Source organism: Protopterus annectens, chromosome 6.part0 (assembly GCF_019279795.1).
Source record: "Protopterus annectens isolate FY-2018-M chromosome 6.part0, PAN1.0, whole genome shotgun sequence".
Classification (NCBI taxonomy): Eukaryota; Metazoa; Chordata; order Ceratodontiformes; family Protopteridae; genus Protopterus; species Protopterus annectens.
In genome coordinates, this window is record NC_056737.1 from 1,819,402,358 (window position 1) to 1,819,423,313 (window position 20,956).

The window sequence follows — 20,956 nt, forward strand, 5'->3', positions numbered from 1 at the left end:
AGTTTATACTTTTGAACATTTGAACAGACAATACACTGGTCTCTGTATTTGTGTCTGATTTAAAAAACACATTTTGCTTACTAATTTTGAACTTTTATGTTTAGATTGCTATCTGAGCGTAATGTATCAATTTTTTGTCACTTTCTTGCACACTAACATTCTGCACATTTTCAGCACTTACTGTTTCCACAAATATCTTATTTTCATGACTGTTCAAAAACGGACATTATGTTCTATTTAATACTTTTATTTTTTCATTTTATGTTCATTATAGAAATGAGTTCTGTTTCCACCACTTCTTCACACTTGATAAATTGCTGGGCACTTCCTTACCATGCTTATAGTAACACCTCGTGTAAATCTTCTCAGCAACGCATTTTCATGTTTTACGCTTACTGTGATTCTTGTGGGTCGCCTTAACTCATTCTCCATTTTTGCCTGCATGTGAATGTACATAATTCTGATTAATCTGTGAGCTCTTTCAGCTGTGATTGAGTAGTGTCACTTACTGTACACACACAAAGTAACTTTATTTTACATTGTGTGCTGTGCACACAGTCTGTCTCTTGTCTAATTATTTCTTATACCACATGTGATTCATACCCACTGTATCCATTTTGGGGTTGTATGGATAGCTAGAGCTTATTCCACCACTCAGTGAGCACATGACAGAGAAACTAAATCTGGACTGGATTTAGGCAAGAGCGCACGCGCACACACACACACACACACACACACACACACACACACACACACACACACACACTTTGAAGTGTCAGCAGTTTACCTTTTGCTTGTCTCTGGAATGTGGAAGGAAACTGGTGCATCTAGCAAAATCCAGTGTGAATACAAGGGGGTACATGAAAACTTTGCACAGAAGGCATCCAAGCTAAGACCAAACTTGAGAGCCAAATCGTATTGGGCATCAGCACAAACCACTGTACCAGTATGCCCACTGTTGATTGATTCAGTCTTGTACTAATGAGTCACATAACTTGCCAAACTCAGTCTTTGGCTTGATTGCTTAATTTGTTAACAAAAGCATAAATAGTCTGCATGGGAACTTGTGCCCTTTGGAAAAAAAGCAGTGCCATGTTTATACCATTTTTTTCTCAGCTCAGCCTAACTGTAACTTCATCATCAAGACAGTATTTTCTCTGTCTAAACTCAAGCATATAGTAAGGCTTCTTTCCTGCCACAGGCATAAATATGCCACACTATCCCCTTTCAGGCTTCTGAAGTATACAGTTAAAAATTAACTGAATTTATGGACACACAGTTTGTTTCTCTGTCACATTACTGCATGGAGGGAGAGAGTTCCGGAAGGCTATAACTATGCTGTTCTCATAAGAAAGATGAAATTGCTGCTTTGTAACTATTTCTAACACTGTGCAACCTTTGATATTCACAATATGAAAAAAGAGACTGTAAAAAAATTATCAGTGTTGCCAGTTCCAACAACTTTACTTTCGGACTGTGCAGCACTATATACAGGAAAGTAGACCACATCACATATATATGGGAGTGTTAGTGAGGCCAACTACGTTTGCCAGTTATGTATGCACACATGTACACACACACACACACACAGGCATACACACACACATCCCTTCAATGTCTATACAGAGATAAAGAAGTAATTATTTTTTCCATGACCATAATAGAATCTGCATTGCTTTCCTTAATCAGAGGCTGACTATTGAATGAAGCTTGCTTTCTAGCATTCTGACACAGTCTTTCTTGAAGAAGCTGAGGAGCATGATAATTCCCTAATTGGTGCACATCCTTTTGCTTTGATTTTGAAATAGTAGCGCCACTAGATATTTAGGTTTTAAGTTAAGTACAACAAGCCTGGTAAAGAATGAGTTAAATGTTTTGATAATGCAGGATGAAGGTGTGATAAAAAGTTTTGATTGTGGGAAGTGGAACTGGTGTCTTGTGTAGCCCTGAGTGTGTGAGCCATTAAAGAGGAAGTATAGCTGAGAAATGCATGCAGAATACTATTAAGATGCAAAGGGGGAAACATGCTGTTAAACTGCTGTGCATCGAGTAGGGTATTCAGTTTTTAACAAGAAAGCAGTGTTCTCTTCGCTGTACTGAAGTTACTGATATTTGTTGTATTTCTTTTTTAGAGTTGTAATTATCAACTAGCTTTTCATCCCTGGTGTGAATTAGCATTCATTTTTTCTGTAAACCTAAATGTTATTAAACTTTTTTCATACATCAAAATTTCATCAAAAATATACAAAAAACAAAAAAAAAAGATTTGTTGGCAGCCCATTTGCTAGTACTTCCACAAGCATGTTTTGATTTTAGTCATGCTTTATTCCAAGGAATGTACTGACTAGAGGGAAATGAGACATTGTGAAATGCTCACCTCCATTAATGTTAGCTAGGGAATTGCTACAGCAGCTAGAATGCACAATGCTGTCAATGAAAAATATGGTACTATACTTTTTAACTACTCTAAAGGCAGATGATTTTATCTACAAAATGCATCCCATAGGGAATCACTATCATATGCTAAATAGATTACATTACACAGAGGAAGGAAGAAAATAATGTATACTTCATCAGATTGTGGTGTGTTTGCAACCACAGTTTAGTGCAGATAGTTATTTTAGGTATTCAAAGATGTGGAAAAAGTTTTGAGAAAATAATGCTGTTTGTTATTGTGCTTTTGTAATGAACTGGACATTATTATGACAAGTACCACTCTAAATGCAGTTTTTCTTCTTTCCTCACTTAAAATTTGCTGACTGGTGCATTGGGCTGATCTAGAAGGATCCTGCCCAGAGTTGCTCATTGCACACTATGCTGGGTTATCGTGAAATCTCGAGGTAGTTTTAGTAAATTGTCTCCCTGCTTCTTGCATTACATTTAAGATTTTTTGACCCAGGAAAAGCTTATATAGCAAATTGTTTATAGTCCTACCATTTTTTTTCTGTTAGGCCAGTGTACCTGTTAGTCATTGGAGTTGCATGTCTTTCAGCAAAGAGACAAGAATAAAGAATTTTTTTTTTTTTTTTAAAAACAAGAGACTGCTCTGTAGTCACTGCATTGAGTATTCAGCAAATCTGACCCCTCAGTGTGAATAAGATAAGTGAGTAGAGCAGTATACGTTTAGCTTAAGAAATGTTTACTCCTTCATACAATTACTCTGAGCAGCTGAAGCATGAAGGGTCTATGGCAAACTGTTTAGAAGATGACAAATAAGGTGACTGTGCATAAATGCACACTGTTTTCAGAAATTCTTATATTAAGCAGCAATTTAGAGAACTTCCATCCTCATGACTGGACAAAATAATCTGATGCTAAAAGAAGGAACAATCATGTCATGTGAGAAAGGGACCTCACTAGCTGCAAAATAAAGTCATGCCGATATGGCAACCCCTACAAATGGCCATTTTGTAGCAGAAAAAGTGTAATATTCAGAAGAAAGATCAGTATACTGTAAAAAAAACAGTTTCAGTTTCTGACCGGTGTTCATTTACAATGATATTAAAAAGAAAATTATACTACTACTACTATTTTATCAATGTAAAATTTTAAGATGAGATGTTGGATTAAGCAACAATGAAAATAATGTTTCATTGATTGGTAGTTTTTTCTGTAACACCTGCCTTAACAGTCCTATTGCCTTTTGCTATTATCACATTTGAATAATCAGCGGAGGTGAAAATTATCTGAAATGTAATACATATGGATAATAAAGTGAGAAAGTCCTTCTGTATTGCTTAACTTGTAGAAAAAGGGATTGTGTGTAAATTTAGGGATGTCATTGTCCCCCTTTACACAGCCCTCATTAGGCCAGTCATTGAGCATAATGTCCCCTTTCGCTTGCATCTTTCCAGACACATGCAGCAACTGTAACGCTCACAGCAATACCTTACTAAAAGACACAAGGCCTAAACAATATGTCCTACAAAGTCCTGTCACTGTACTCTTTATCCTGCAGACTGCTAAGAGGTGACCTGGCTGTGTCTGGCATACAAGGCATCATCCAACCTAATACCAATGGATTTACTGCACATCAGCAAGTAAAATGGCATCCTAATTCCTTGGTCTGAAGATCTAAACCTCTTCTGCAACATAAACATAAGAGTTTGGAGGGACCAGGTATATTTTCAGGATACCGCTGCTCTGGGGGGAAAAAAAAAGCTTTCTTTCCTCATAAAACAAAGCTCATTCCTGTCTATAATCAGGTGCAACTTGGATCTATGGATTAGAAACAGAAAATTTACCATAGGACCACCCGCTGTACTAGTAATGGACGGAGACAGCTCCTAAATGCTTTATTCCATGCATGTTCTATCAAATTATCTATGGTATGATCTCAGTTATTTTCACTAGAGGTAATATATAGTTATTGACCATGGGAAGAGTAAGGACAGTCTAAAACAAAATGGGATAAGTTAATTTGAGTACCAAAAGGAAAATTGGCTAGGCTTAAAATGGCCAGAAAGCTAGCTTACCACTTGCACATGAACCTGTGTGTGTGAGAACAGTGCTTATTGCCATATATTACTTATTTAAAATGGCAGTTTGTTTGCTTTATTTATTTAAATTTGTTTTCTGCTGTAAAGCACTGATCACATTGGATCATTTACAGGCATTAGTAGTGGTTGCAGTAATCAGAAAATAGCACAAATGAGTACAGTTACATTTAAGACAACGCATAGTAAGACAGGACAGGAAAGAATACCCCAAAACAAATTACATTATAACATCAAGTGAGTGTTTGCATATTAAACATAACAACCAGTCAATAAAACATCAAGTATAGTAACTGTTTAAATGTTCCAACTAAAAACTTAAGTAGTTTCTGTTATAGGTTCTTACTAAGCTTCAGCCAAGGAGAACATCAAGAAGCTCAGCTACATTACCCAGTAGTGGTGGGAGCCTAACACTGTACCCCATTAAGTATACTTTCTCCACATATCTGTGGTAAAATTTTGCAATAACCCACCCAGTTATCTAGATTACTTTTCAAAATAATTAAGGAAGTACATATGGTTACCACCTGTCCCACTTTGTGAGGGACAGTCCCTCTTTGGGCAGTTGTGTCTTGCAAAAAAATTGTAAAAATGGCAAATGTCCTGAGATTTTAGGACAAAATTATTTCCTATATTTTATGTAATAGTTGCATAAAACAGTTATTCTGTATCTGAAACACCTACATGTTATAAGAAACAGAATAAGCAACTAAAATGCTACAATAATAAGCTTTTATTTAGGCAAAAAAGTGAAGTGCTGTCCTTTGTACTGGCCATGGGTATGTTTTGACCTGCAAAATCTGACGTTTGTACCAAAAATGTCCCACTTTGGGTATTTGAAAAGGTGGCAACCCTAGAAGTACGTTGCTTGTCAAATAAGGGCAGCCTATTCTAAGAATGAGAGACGTGTTTAGTTGGGCATAGGTCACTCCATCTGGTGGTATTAATGTGGTAGTACAGATTTAGGCCTCTAGAATGGGCATATGCTTTATGAATGGTTCTGTATAGCTGAGGGAGTTTAAAGAGTGCTAGGTCATTTATAGCATGGAAGGTTAGGCAGAGATCACCCCTCAGGACTCTGTATAGCACTGCTTAGAGGAACAGGGCCTTTAGTCTGCCAGAATAGCCAAGGGTACTGAGTTCCTTATGGTGAGGAAACATTGAAGTCTGTCAAGTTGATTTAGGTGCATAGCGAAGTACATGCCAAAGGGTTTATTATGTTTAATGATGGACCTAGTAAGGGATGAATAAAGTGGAACCATAACTTCTTTGGACCTTGAGAGGATCCCATGAAGTATAAGTTATGCAAGGTTGATTTTTCTAACCACCACAGACGCATGTAGATTAAAGGTCCTTTATCAACATAGGTAGCCAAGTCCTTAATGACTGGTTCAAATGTTAAGTGGAATTTTGTCTGTATGCTAAGTAGTAGTGATGATGGGTTTACCAAATGAAACTAAGCTGCATTTTCTTGGTGTTGAGGGTAAAGCCCATGACTTATACAGTGAGCATTTGTTTGGTCCATCCTTTCCTGAATAATTTCACTATCAAAATGGAGTTTGATAATCACCCCCATCAGTGAACTTTGTTAGCCATAATCCCTTGATGTCAGCTTTTATTACAGAAATGTATGCCAAATAAGAGGGGGCTTAGGACAGAGCCCTTTTGGACAGCACTGGTGACATTTTTTCTGTCTAAAGCAAATACCCTTGCCCTTAATGGTATGAGTTCTGGTAGACAACAAATTACTAACCTGACAAACCCTGAATGGGTTAATGTTGAGTTTTGAGAATTTATCAATAATTCCAGCATAGGGGATAGTGTCAAAGTCCCTAATAATGTCTAGATAAGCAGTTTGGATTGTATGCCACTTATCTGTGGCATTGAAAAATAAAAAAAAAAAAAAACAAAACTCACACATGCGTGAGTAGAAACTCTAATCCGGACTGCTCTTTCACCAGTCCAAATTCGGAAGAAGGCAGCAGTCTTACAGATGCCCCAGAAGTCTATGCAGTTACAGCCACATAGACTGGAAGGGGATCGGACTGCAAGGTCTGCAGTCTGTGCTCTGCATTCCGGAGCGCACTCATGTGTGCTCGGCTGGAAACGGAACTCTAGCTTCTGCTGTATACTGAATGAGGAGTTATGGCGGGCTGCTTACAGCATGAGGACAACGGGCTGCTTACTGCTGCATGAAGAGTGCAAACGGACTGCTTACAGCATGAGGGAAATGGACTGCTTTACTAGAAATGCGATGCAGATGTTCATCGTGTTACACTGCTGCAGTCATTACACTTGGGTTATCCTGCCGTCAGGCGGTCCCGCAGTCAGCCTGAGTTCCAAAGTCTTGGTCTGGTGTCGGTTGCTGTCGCTTCTTCCCTGACTTCAGTGCGCCAGGGGTATATAAGATGCACCCGATGCCATTTTCTTCAGTCTTTCTTGCCGTGTGGTGCCCGAAGCAAAAGCAGTTTGCAAGTGCCGGTCGGCCGACTCCTGAGATTTTCGAAGTCTAATTTCAGATCCGAAGTCTTCAATAAAGCAAAGTACCCCGTTGGGGAAACTTTATTCTTGCCTCAGACCGATGTCAGAAAAAGTTAATAATTGTATTTCTTGTGGAAAGCAAATACCTCATAAGGACTTCCACTCCTACTGTATTCCATGCCTAGGCCCTGATCACAACATCACTAGTTGTCGGTTTTGGGCTAGATTTAACAAACGCACTTTAAAAAGACGTTTTGATTTTGCTTTGCACTACTTTGGCCGAAGGTTCAATTATACGATGCCGTCGGATCAGCCGACGACCTCAATACCGAAAAAACACAAAGACAAGGATAAAGACAGGCATCCGAGGTCCAAAACCGACGACGAAACCTCTTCTAGGCCAATCGCCGGTTCTCAGTGAAGCGCTTTCGCAGCCCCTGACACCCACTACCTCATTGCCACAGGCCGCTCCTGACTCCCACGTGGAGACATCTAGGCCACTGAAAACTCAAGGTATTGGGCCTACGCGGAAACGAATCCCTCAGATGGGTCCGGAGCCACTGAGCAAACATCGGCTTCTGAGGGTGTTTTCAGACCTTCTCATCTTACCATTAAGACATCAGCCAAGACAAAGGTACCATTAACGACAAAGAAACAAGTACAGCATTCTCCTGGACAGTCCTTCATGCCTAAGAAACAGATGCTCAAAATGGCCGAAGACCTCATTACTCTAATCAGGGGTTCCCATCCCCCTCCTGAGAAAAGGGCCTAGGCGGGATAACAGACTATTACTCCTCTGATCAGGTTTCCATTTCCTCTGATTCCTCTTCAGACCAGGGATACTCTCTACCCCCCTATGAGGACTCTGATGCTGAAGAATCTATCCCTTCAGCCTCTCCTCCTGAGGATTATTCTTTTGGGGAAACTTTACATACCATGAGGGAGCATTTCCACTGGGAAAGTCAGGATTACTCAGAATCCAAGAAAAGGCTCAGGGATTTCCTCGTATTGCCTCAGCACAGGCCCCTGGCTATTCCACCCATGCTAGATATTGTGGATGATGTGTTCTCTGAATCCAGTTTATCTCTGGACTCTTTGCCCCCTGCTCCAGCCAAGCCAGATAGATATTACAGAGTCCCTGACTCTCACAAGTTTCTTTACAAAAACCCTTCTGCTGATCCAGAAACTATTTCCCAGGGTCCAAAAGGGGTTAAGGCTTCCATTGCAAAAAATCCAGTACCCTCTGACAGAGAATCCAGAGCTTTGGATAGATGGGGGAAGAAAGTATACACTTCTGCAACTTTAGCAGTAAGAACTTTAAATTGCCAGTTTCACATGCTTAAGTACCAACAATATTTAATGACTCAGTTAAAACAGAAAATGCTTGCAAGCTCAGAAGCTCCTGATTGTAAAGAAATGCAGGATTTATTGCATGCAGTTGAACATGTGGGAAAACATACTCTGCAATGTGGTTTTGATTCTTTAGAGGCCTCTTGTAGAGCCACAGTTACAGGTTTGGTGATTCGAAGACATGCTTGGTTAAAAGAACAAAGTTTACCTGATCATGTTAAGGCAAAATTATTGGATGCTCCTTTACAGCATGATACTTTGTTTGGTGTTAAGGCAGAAGAGGTGTTAAAGAAAATGGAGGATAAAGCTAAATCTGTGCAAACAGTCAAGGATTTCTTACAGGTACAGCCACCTCGGTTTAGCAGAAATTGGCCAACAAAGAATTGGTCCTTTCCAGTGTCAGACAGGCCACAGAGAGGCAGATACAGACGCCCAAGGGGCAGATCTCAACCCCAAGGCTCAAACAGACAGCGACAGTGGGGCACCTCAACCCCAAAAGGTGGTGAGGACAAGTCTCAACCTTACAGGAAACAGTCACAATGACTTTCCCCTTCATACGCCAAGCACGTCCCTTTTGGAAGCCCCCTTAGGGGGGAAAACTAGCACTTTTTTCTCAAAACTGGCAAACAATCACCCAAGACAAATGGGTCCTGAATATTATGTCTCAGGGTTACAGATTCCACTTTCATACGTTACCAAGGCTAAAAGGAATGCCAGACCTGCCACAAAATCAATGGGCAGAGGCACAAAAACAAATTTCAGCTCTCATGAACATGAGAGCTGTTCAAAAAGTACCACAACAGGAACAAGGACAAGGATTTTACTTAAGACTCTTCCTGGTCCCCAGAAAGGACAAGGCCTGGATGCCCATACTAGACCTTTCATTTCTGAATACTTACCTGGATATTCCAAAATTCAAAATGTTGACATTACAGCAGTTTCTGCCCATGTTGGGCAAGAAGGCTTGGCTTGTTACTCTGGACCACAAAGAGGCATAGCTGCATGTCCCTGTCAGACAGAATTGCAGAAGATACCTCAGATTCAAAGCTGGTACAATGCACTACCAATTCTCTGCACTGCCCTTTGGCTTATCTACTGCACCCAGGGTCTTCACAAAGTGCCTGGCACCAGTAATTGCATTTTGCAGACAAAAAGGAATTCAAATATATCCATACCTGGACGACAGCCTCATTCAAGCAGAGACAAAGGACATTCTTCTACAGCATCTGGTGTTTGTAAAAAGGTTGCTAATTTCTCTAGGGTACACAGTAAACGAAAAGAAGTCAAAACTAGTGCCCTCGCAACAGATTATATTACTGGGTGCCAGCTTAAATACATCGGCCCAGATGGCTTACCTCACGCCAGACAAACAAGTTCAACTAACTCAATATTTTCAATTACTGGCAAGAAAGTCCCATCTCCCTGCAAGAAAAATTCTGTAGGCCCTGGGATTCATGGCATCCTGCATACTACTAATACCATATGCCAGACTGCATATGAGGAAATTACAATGGTACCTGAAAAGTGTTTGGACTCAACACGCTCACAGTTTAGAAGCAGTAATACCAATGATTCCCTGCATATAACAGGAGTTTCGATGGTGGGCACAGGCATGTCACCTAAACAAGGGTCAGCCTTTTACCCAACCCACAGCAGATGCTTAGGATTACGCCTGGAGAGCACAATGGCAGGAAAATGCATTCAGGGCAAGTGGACTACAGACAAGATGCATCTTCACATCAATCAAAAAGAGATGTTGGCTGTTCAAAATGCCCTAACAGCTTTCAAGGACCTTCTACATCCAGGACAGTTATTACTAAAGACAGAAAACACCACAGTAATGTGGTACATAAACAAGCAAGGGGGCACTCATTCTTATCCACTATGCAGGCAAGCCATGACCTTGTGGAACACAACTCTAACATATCAAGTTCACCTGCAAGCACAATTCCTGCCAGGAAAGAAAAATACTCTGGCAGATGATCTAAGCAGAAATATCATGGACCCTCACGAATGGAAATTGAATCCACAAATCTTCAGCACGGTAACACAAAAATGGGGATGCCCACACATAGATCTTTTTTGCCTCCACACTGAATTGCCAACTACAAAAATTCTGCACAAGGACTTTTCACAAACAAGCATGGAAAATGGATGCTCTTCTGTTCAGCTGGAAAAACCTAAAAGCTTATGCCTTCCCACCACTACCTCTCCTTTCAAAGGTACTCCTAAAGGCCAGACAAGAAAAAACACATGATCCTGATTGCTCCAGACTGGCCACACTAGCACTGGTACCCTATCTTAAGGAACTTGGCTCAAGGCCCACCATGGATTTTGCCTCAAATTCCGCACCTTCTGACTCAACAAAACAATCAGATCCTGCACGGTCAGCTCAAAACCCTAAACCTGGCTGCATGGCAGATACATTAGTCATTTAGGCAACACCTCTCTCTAAAGCTGTTATGGATGTCATTTTGGAGGCCAGGAGGCCTAGCACCAGGAAAGCTTACTCAGAAAAATGGAAAAGATTCTGCGCCTGGAACCAGGCTCAAAACCTTGACCCTCTTGTCCCAAACATTCCTCAGATTTTACAATACTTAACTGAGATGCTGGACAGAGACCTATCCTTCTCATCAATTAAGATCCACGCCTCTGCCATTTCAGCACATTACAACACGGATCCTCCTTTATTCTCTCATCCCTTGTTAAATCAGTACCTCAGAGGGGCTAAAACATAAGACCGCCCCGGAGAGCACCAACACCAACTTGGGACCTCAACTTAGTTTTGGAAAAACTGACACTACCACCTTTTGAGCCAGCCAATACAGCAGATCTAAAATTTTTATCATGGAAAACAGCTCTGCTCCTGGCAGTAACTTCAGCATGAAGAGTCTCAGAGCTACAGGCACTAATGGCAGTGGAACCTTTTATAAGTTTTCATCAGGACAGGGTATCTTTAAGGACAAACACTACCTTTATGCCAAAGGTGGTATCTAGTGTGGCTCTTAACCAAACCATCCATTTGCCAACTTTTTATCCAAACCCCCAAAATAAAGGGGAGAAACTTCTGCATTCTTTGGGCATGCACAGGCAGCTACACTTCTGCTTGGACAAAACAAAGGCTTTCAGGAAAACTGAGCAACTGTTTGTAGCATATGCTGCAGGATCACAGGGCAAGGCTATTTCAAAGCAGACTATATTCAAATGGATAGGACACTGTATTCGGTACTGCTACACGCTGCATGGAAAATCAGTCCCAAATAACATTAGGCCACATTCCACCAGGGCAATAGCCACTTCAACAGCCTTTCTCAGAGGAGTACCTACCAAGGAAATTTTGGAGGCTGCAACTTGGAGTTCAGTGCACACCTTTACCAAATATTACCACCTGCCGCTTTACTCTAAATCCAGAGCAGGCTTTGCCACTGCAGTTCTGCAGGGCCTCATAGCCAAGCCTAACTATTTATAGACCACCCACCCAACCTCAGCTTTGGGATTCTACCCAAGTGTAATGACTGCAGCAGTGTAACACGATGAACATAGTACAGTTTTGTACCTACCATAAATGTAGATGTTCGAGTGTTCACACTGCTGCAGTCCAGGTTACCCTCTCTCCATCTCCTCTGAACTAGCTGGACTTATCTATACCTTTCTATCCTATACTACCTTTGGGGTGTATTTGCTGGTAACTGAAGCTATTGTTTCTATTTTACATGTATATCTTTGATTAGCAATATGTATTGCCTTCCTACTTGGGGGCACCTGACATCTGGGGCAAGAAAAACTGAAGAAAATTGCGTCGGGTGTATCTTATATACCCCTGGCGCACTGATGTCAGGGAAGAAGCGACAGCAACCGACGCCGGACCAAGACTTTGGAATTCAGGCCAACTGCGGGACCACCTGACGGCAGGATAACCCAAGTGTAATGACTGCAGCAGTGTGAACACTCGCACATCTACATTTATGATAGGTACAAAACTGTACTGTACTTACTTCAGAGGCTTTGCAATGGACTGCTAGAGGCTTATGGAGAAATGTGGTGCGGTGCGTGCTCCATCTCTTATAGTCAGTCAACTTTTTACTCACTTGGGAACCTGATAAAGCAATCATTTTGATGTAGGCTTTTATTTACTTACTTTTTAGTCTATCACTTTTTGAAACTTAAGGAGCCTTCTTAACATGCCTGGTAACAGCCATTACATTCATTCTGTATTCGTTAGGCAAACATATTCCTCAGTCATTTTTGCAATGCTCATTTTCATTCAGCAATTTTTGACTCTAATGTTTTAACTAAATCAAGTAATATGCAAGTGTGAATATAGCCATGTATGATGATAAAGTTGTTACTGTTACATTTAGCCTGGAGCTAGAGAGCTCACATTACCATAACAGCACGTCTGTTTGATCCATTTTGTCATTATAACTTCAGACACATTTTTCATGTCTTACATACTCATGTCCATGACCAATTTTTGTATGAAATTAGGCACTGAGCTATTTATTAATATTTTTGTCCTTTATCATACTACACGACTGACAGCTTTTCTGCTCTTTAAAGCTCTACCCAAAGTCCAGTACAATTCCCAGGATCATATGATGTTCATCGTGCATACAGCTGCAGTCATAACAGATGGGTTATCCTGCCGTCAGGCGAGTCCTCGGTCGGCCGAATTCCAAAATCTAGGTCCAGCGTCGGTTGTCGTCGCTTCTTCCCTGACGTCAGTGCGGCAGGGGTATAAAAGAGCCAGCCAAACGCCATCTTCTTCAGTCTTTCTTGCCGCGCGGTGCCCGAAGCAGAAGTGGTTCGCAAGTGCCGGTCGGCCAGTTCCTGAGATTTACGAAAATATTTCAGCCGAAGTCTTCTTGAAAGCTAAGTACCCTGTAGGGGAAACTTTTCTTGCCTCAGACCGATGTCAGACAAAGTTAATAATTGCATTTCATGTGGGAAGCAAATACCGCATAAGGATTTCCACTCTTTCTGTATTCCTTGCTTAGGCCCAGACCACGACGTCTCGGCCTGCCGTTTTTGTGCTAGATTCAACAAACGCACTATTAAGCGTCGGGCGGAGTTCGCCCATCACTATTTTGGTAAAAATTTAATTACATTATGTCGTCGGATACTCCGACTCCAGTTTTGGGTAAAAGACGCAAGGATAAGGACCGACATACGAGGTCCGCGACTTCTACTGACACCACGCTAAGGCCGACTACCGGTTCTCCGGTTCTCAGCGAGGCGCCTACGCAGCCCCTGACTACCAATGACACTTCATTACCAGTGTCTTCTGTGCCCAACGTCGCAGGCTCCTCGGCCCCCACTCCGACTACAGATACCGACGCCACTTTTGGCAGGGAAACCCAGAGTTTAGACAGGCCTGCCATTTCTCAAGGTGTCTTCAGGCCTTCCTCCTTCTCTATTAAGGCTTTCACAAAATCTAAAGCAGCCATAAAAACTAAAAAACAAGGACCACAGACCCCCTCTCAAGGCCTCATGCCTAAAAAACAGATGCTCACAAATGGCTGAGGATTTGATTACTCTTATCAGGGGTTCTCAACCCCCCTCGGACAAAAGGCCCAGATTAGAGGAAGACTACCCTTCCTCAGATCAAGTCTCTATTACCTCTGAACATTCTGAGGACCAGGAATATACATATTCTCCTTTTGAAGACTCTGATGCAGAGGAGTCTATTCCCTCAGTCCCCCCCCCCCCTGAGCACTACTCTTTTGGGGAAACCCTACATACTTTGAGGGAACACTTTCACTGGGAAGGCCAAGATTACTCAGATTCCAAGAAAAGGCTCAGGGATTTTCTCTTGCTTCCCCAGCATAGGCCTCTGGCTATCCCTCCTGTCTTAGATATAGTAGATGATGTGCACACAGAAGCCAGCCTCAACCCAGATTATTTACCTCCGGCTCCTGTTAAACCTGACCGGTATTACTGGGTTCCAGATTCACACCAGTTCCTATACAAACGCCATACTGCTGACCCAGAAACTATTTCACAGGGTCCCAAGGGAATTAAGGCCTCTACTGCTAAAAACCCATTACCTTCAGATAGAGATTCCAGAGCTTTAGAAAGGTGAGGGGAAAAGGTGTATACCTCGGCCACATTAACCATGAGGGCATTAAACTGTCAGTTCCGTATGTTAAAGTATCAACAGTCTTTATTATCTGAGTTGAAAAGCAAAATGACACAACCTGAGCAACCAGATTTAAAAGAGTTGCAGGATTTGTTGCATAGTGCAGAGCAAGTGGGTAAACTTACCTTGCAATGTGGTTTTGATGCTTTAGAGGCCTCATGTAGAGCTGCTCTTACAGCGTCTGTCATATGTAGACATGCTTGGCTCAAAGAACAAGCCTTACCAGATCATGCCAAAGCTAAATTACTAGATGCACCTCTTCAAAAAGATGTATTGTTTGATGTTGAAGCTGAGGAGGTACTAAAGAAAATGGAGGAAAAGGAGAGATCAATGCAAACAGTGAAAGATTTCCTGCAGGTACAACATCCACGTTTCAGCAGAAACTGGCCTTCAAAAAATTGGTCCTTTCCAGCCACGGACAGACCTCAAAGAGGCAGATACAGGCGCCCGAGAGGTCAAGGGCAATCTCAAGGATCATTCAGAGCCAGGCAATGGCAAACACCAACCCCAAGAGGTGGAGAAGATAGATCACAGTCATTCAGAAAGCAGACACAATGACTTTCCCCTTTACCTGCCAAGCAAAGCTTTAATGGCAGCACCTTTAGGCGGAAAACTGGCATTATTCTCAAAAAACTGGCATATTGTCACAAAAGACAAATGGATCCTGGACATTATAGACAGAGGCTACAGATTCCACTTTCACACCCTTCCAAAAATGAGAGGCATGCCAAACCTGCCACAAAATCAAAGGGCAGAGGCACAAAAACAAATTTGAGCTCTCATGGACATGAAAGCTATTCAAGAGGTGCCTGCAAAAGAACAAGGTCAAGGGTCTTATTCCAGACTATTCCTGGTACCAAGGAAGGACAAAGATTGGAGACCTATTTTAGATCTATCCATCCTAAACACATATTTACAGGTACCAAAATTCAAGATGCTCACATTACAGCAGCTTCTTCCCATGTTGGGCAAGGAGTCTTGGCTGGTAACAGTGGACCTCAGGGAGGCATACCTGCATGTCCCTATCAGACAAGATTGCAGAAGATACCTCAGATTTCTTGCAGGTTCAACCCATTATCAATTCTCTGCATTGCCCTTTGGCTTATCTACTGCGCCCAGAGGGTTTACGAAATGCCTGGCATCAGTAATTGCCTTCTGCAGACTTCAAGGAATACAAATATACCCATATCTGGATGACTGCCTGATCCAAGCGGACAGCAAGGACATACTTATGAAACACCTGGCGTTTGTAATAAGACTGTTGAACTTTCTGGGATACACAGTCAACAAAAAGAAATCAAAACTAATACCCTCTCAAACAATAATTTTCCTTGGTGCCAGCTTGACTACAAACACCCAGATGGCCTACCTCACGCCAGACAAACAAGGGCAACTATCTCAATACTTCAGCAAAATGGCAACCTTCACTAGGCTGACTGCAAGGAAAGTCCTGCAGGCTCTGGGATTCATGGCATCTTGCATCCTGCTGATCCCATGTGCAAAGCTGCATATGAGGAAACTTCAATGGTACCTAAAAAACTTATGGTCTCAACACAGCCACAGTTTGGAAACAATTATACCACTCATTCCATGTCTTCAAAAGGAATTTATTTTTGTGGTGGGCTCAAGCATGCCAAAGAAGCAAAGGTCTCCCTTTCTGCATAGCCCAAGCAAATCAAATCATCACAACAGACGCCTCGGACTACGCCTGGGGGGCACACATGAAAGATCAGTGCATTCAGGGAAAATGGTCCCAAAAGGAGAAGCACCTACACATCAACCAAAAGGAAATGCTAGCAGTGCAAAATGCTATTATGGCCTTCAAAGACCTACTGCATCCAGGCCAGCTATTGATAAGGACAGACAACACCACAGTGATGTGGTACATAAACAAACAGGGGGGAACTCATTCATACCCCCTGTGCAGACTAGCCATGACCCTTTGGAACACAACTCTGGAATTGCAAATCCAACTTCAGGCACAATTCCTGCCAGGGAAGGAAAACACACTGGCAGACAGCCTAAGCAGAAATATGACAGATCCACATGAATGGAAGTTGCATCCTCAAGTTTTCGCAAAGATAACTCAGGCATGGGGACAGCCAGACATAGATCTCTTTGCTACCCACAGAAATTACCAACTGAAAAAATTTTGCTCATCTATGCCTTTCCGTCTCTCCCTCTGCTGCCCAAAGTTCTATGAAAAGCCAGAGCAGAGAGGCCGAAAATGATTCTCATTGCTCCAGACTGGCCAAGGCAACACTGGTATCCACTCCTGAAGAGCCTGATGCATTCTCCACCATGGATCCTACCTCTAGTGCCTCTTCTGTTGTCCCAGCACAACTACAAAACTATTCACAGCCAGCTCAAAACCCTAAATCTAGCCGCTTGGAGAATCCCTTGATTTCCCAACAGACCCTCCTCTCCAAGGAGGTGCAGGATGTCATCTTGGAGGCCAGAAGACCTTCTACTAGAAAAGCCTACTCCGCCAAATGGAAGTGGTTTTGTACCTGGAATCAGAAAAAGGGCCAGAATCCTTGGGTAATAAATACCTCAAATATTACAGTACCTAGCTGAGATGTTAAACAGTGGACTTTCCTTCTCCTCCATCAAAATCCATGCTTCAGACCATAGCTCTCAACCTTCCATCACCAAAATGAGGAACACTCGCCTTCATAATGTGGAACAAATGGGCAAAATGTGGAACACATACTAATGGCTTACTAACAACTTCAACTAGGAAGGTCATAGGATGGTTAAAATATGCTGTTTTCACTTATAAAGAAGATCCTTTAATGAATTAATATGATTAATGTCAATTTACCATGGATTTCACCTAAAAAATTCCTAACACTGAATGTGTAACAGACCCTTTCAATGTGGAACTTTGAGGAATTTCGAGGAGCATGACCCTTGTAAGACCCCAAATGAGGTACGTCCCTCATAACGAGGTACACTTGAGAGGTATGCTTCAGACATTTCTGCACAATACAACACAGATCCTCCTTTATTCTCTCATCCTCTCTTAAGACAGTTCCTCAGAGGGGCTAAGAATATAAAACCCCCAAGGAAACCACCAGTCCCTGCTTGGGACCTCAACTTCATATTGGAAAAACTGACCCTTCCTCCATTTGAGCCAGCTGCTTCAACAGAACTACAATATTTGTCATGGAAAACAGCCTTCCTTCTGGCTATCACCTCAGCACGCAGGGTTTCGGAACTACAGCCCTCATGGCTGTGCAACCTTTCATCATTTTCCATCAGGACAGAGTTTCCTTATGAACCAACCCTACCTTTATGCCAAAGGTAGTATCCAGTGTAGTCTTGAATCAGACTATCGACTTTACCTACCTTTTACCCTAACCCACAAAACAAAGGGGAAATACTACTGTATTCCTTGGACATTCACAGACAACTACGTTATTTGGACAGGACAAAGCCATTCAGGAAATCCGAGCAACTCTTTCTGTCCTATGCTACAGGTGCTCAAGGAAAGGCCATCTCCAAACAGAAAATCTCAAAATGGATAGCCCACTGCATACACTTTTGTTACTCATTTCATGGAAAAGCTGTGCCATCTAGCATCAGGTCCCACTCCACAAGGGCCACAGCTACCTCTGCAGCTTTCCTCAGGGGGGTTCTTACCAAGGACATTTTGGAAGCAGCCACTTGGAGTTCAGTGCACACTTTCTCCAAACACTATCACATTCCACTTTACTCAAAATCTAGAGCGGGATTTGCCACAGCTGTCTTGCAGGGCATCCTTGCTTCTCCTAGTTCCACTTAGTGCCTGCCACCCCTACTTAGCTTTGGGATTCTACCCATCTGTTATGACTGCAGCTGTATGCACGATGAACATAGTACAGTTTTGTACCTACCATAAATGTAGATGTTCGAGTGCTCATACAGCTGCAGTCCAGGTTTCCCCCCCCTCCATCCTCTCTTAGGACAGGCCTTATGACAAACACCTTCTCATACAACCTATTTGGGGTATTCTTTTATGGTGTATTTGCTTGCAAACTACTGTTTTCTGATTATTCTATATTGCATGATTACGTAAGTTTATGTTTTGCCTTCCTTCTGGGGGCACCTGACATCTGGGGCAAAAAAAAACTGAAGATGGCGTTGGCTGGCTCTTTTACACCCCTGCCGCACTGACGTCAGGGAAGAAGCGACGACAACCGACGCCGGACCTAGACTTTGGAATTCGGCCGACCGAGGACCCGCCTGACGGCAGGATAACCCATCTGTTATGACTGCAGCTGTATGAGCACTCGAACATCTACATTTATGGTAGGTACAAAACTGTACTTTTCCCTTCTCTGTCTCATACTCATGTCTCCTTTAACTGTGTTGTTTTGGATTACTTCCTGCTTGAGGAAATTACTAAATAGGTTTCTATTCACACAGCAGTTTTAACAAATGTCCTGCTTCTACAATAGCCTTAAACAATATCATATGCAAGCAACATGCTTTATAAAATTTGAATGCCAGGATTAGGTCCACCTATATTAATTATGCAGTAGGCATTCTTGCGTTGTTGCTAGCAAGAGTTAATTTAAAGCTGTTGATATCACTGCTCTTTACATATAAAATATGTAAAAAATTTGTTTCAAGGATGGCGAAACATTTTGCAGCTATGAACAGTTGCTGTGGATGTTCATCGTGTTTCACTGTTGCAGTCCTAACAGATGGGTTATCCCGCTCCTGGTAGCCCTCAGTCGGCCGGAATACCAAAGATAGTAAATATGACGTCGGTCCCGTCGGTTGTAAAGGACATCAGGGTGTCCAATACAAAAGGAGGCAGCCAACATCACTTCCTCAGTCTTCTTTGCCGCAGAGCCTGAAGCAGAATCTTTTCATGCACGAGTGCCGGTCGGTAGTTTACCTTGGTTCGTTTCCGACTACAAGAGTTGAAGTCTACTACAGCTAAGTACCCCATTGGGGATTCTCTTTTCTTGCCTTAACGAATGTCAGAAAAAGTTAATAATAGCCTTACCTGTGGAAAGCAGATTCCCCATAGAGATTTTCATTCCTATTGCATTATTTGTTTAGGCCTTCACCACAACGTTCCCAAGTGTGATATCTTTGCCTCCTTTAATCCGCGTACTATCCATCGTTGGGCTAAGATTTTGGCTTGGAATTTTGGAGTTTGGCCTAAGTTTGTTGGTATGGCGTCCACCAGTCTTCAGGCTTCGGATGTTCTGAAGAAAAGTAAGGATAAGGACCACGACAGGCCTCAGAAAGTTAAGTCCTTGGATGAGGTTAAGTTGGTCGTCAGTCAGGCAGCAGCCAGTGAGATGCCTTTGCAGTCCGGAGATGTACAACTGCAGGCCTTGCTTGAATCTGAGTCCCTTAGCCTTCAGCCTCCATTTTGCCTTCCGACCTGTCACCAGTCGCCTCTTCTGCCGAGCCGCTAAGCTGATTCCGGTGTCCGAGGACTCCGTTTTACGTTCTGACGGCAAACTTCTTCCTTCAACTTCTGCTGCAACTTTGGCTGTTGCCAAGCCTCCTGAGTCCTTCAGGCTTGCAGGTAAATCTTCCATTCATAAGCCTGTGAAAAGGCAGGCTCCAGCTGCTTCTCGTTCCCCTCAATCCGAAATGGTTAAAATGGCTAATGATTTGCTGACTCTTATTAGGGGTTCTCAGCCTCCTCCTTCTAAAAGGAGTCGAGATGTTTCTCCTGAGGTTTTGTCCTGCTCAGGGTCTGATTCTTCCAGCATTTCTGCTGATGAAAAGGAATTTTCTCAGGCTTTTTCTCCTTTTGAGGATTCATATGCAGAGTAGTTCATCCCTTCAGCCTCTCCTCCAGAGGATTTTTCTTTTGGTGATACTTTAAATACCCTCAGGGAACATTTTAAATGGGAAAGTCAGAATTATCCCCAATCCAAGAAACAGATTAGGGAGTTTCTTGATTTACCTCAGCAAAAACATCTTGCTATTCCCCCCATGTTGGAAGTTGTTGATGTTTTTTTTGGAAAATTCCTTATCTCCAAATTCGGTTTCTCCTGCTCCCAGGAAACCTGACAGGTACTACAGAGTTCCTGATTCTCATCTGTTTCTTTTCAGGAATCTGTTGGCAGATCCAGTGGTTATTTCTCAGGCCCCTAAAGACGTTAAGGCCACTGTTATCAGGAATCTTGTTCCTTCTGACAGGGAGTCTAGAAACCTAGATAGGTGGGGCAAGAAGGTTTATACTTCTGCCACCCTAGCTATTAAGACTACCAGTTGTCTATTGCATATGCTGAAGTACCGGCAGCACACCTTGGAGTCTGTTAAGTCTTAGGATCGCAAGTGTACCTCTTTTGGCAGAGATTAAAGACATGCAGGATTTACTGAATTCTGCCAGTCTGGTCAGCAAGCATTCTTTGCATTGTGGTTTTGACATCCTTGATGCCTCCAGCAGGGCTACAGTTACTGGATCTGTTATTAGAAGACACGCTTGGCTCAGAGAACAGCCTCTTCCATAACCTTTCAAGGCTAAGCTTTT

At 42.4% G+C, this 20,956-nt stretch overlaps 1 protein-coding gene across 1 annotated transcript in view; it reads left to right on the forward strand.

The window, feature by feature from the left end:
* The window catches only part of HIBCH (3-hydroxyisobutyryl-CoA hydrolase), a 1,796,007-nt gene that overhangs the window by 330,411 nt on the left and 1,444,640 nt on the right, over positions 1 to 20,956 (forward strand). The gene's annotated exons all lie outside the window — the stretch shown is intronic.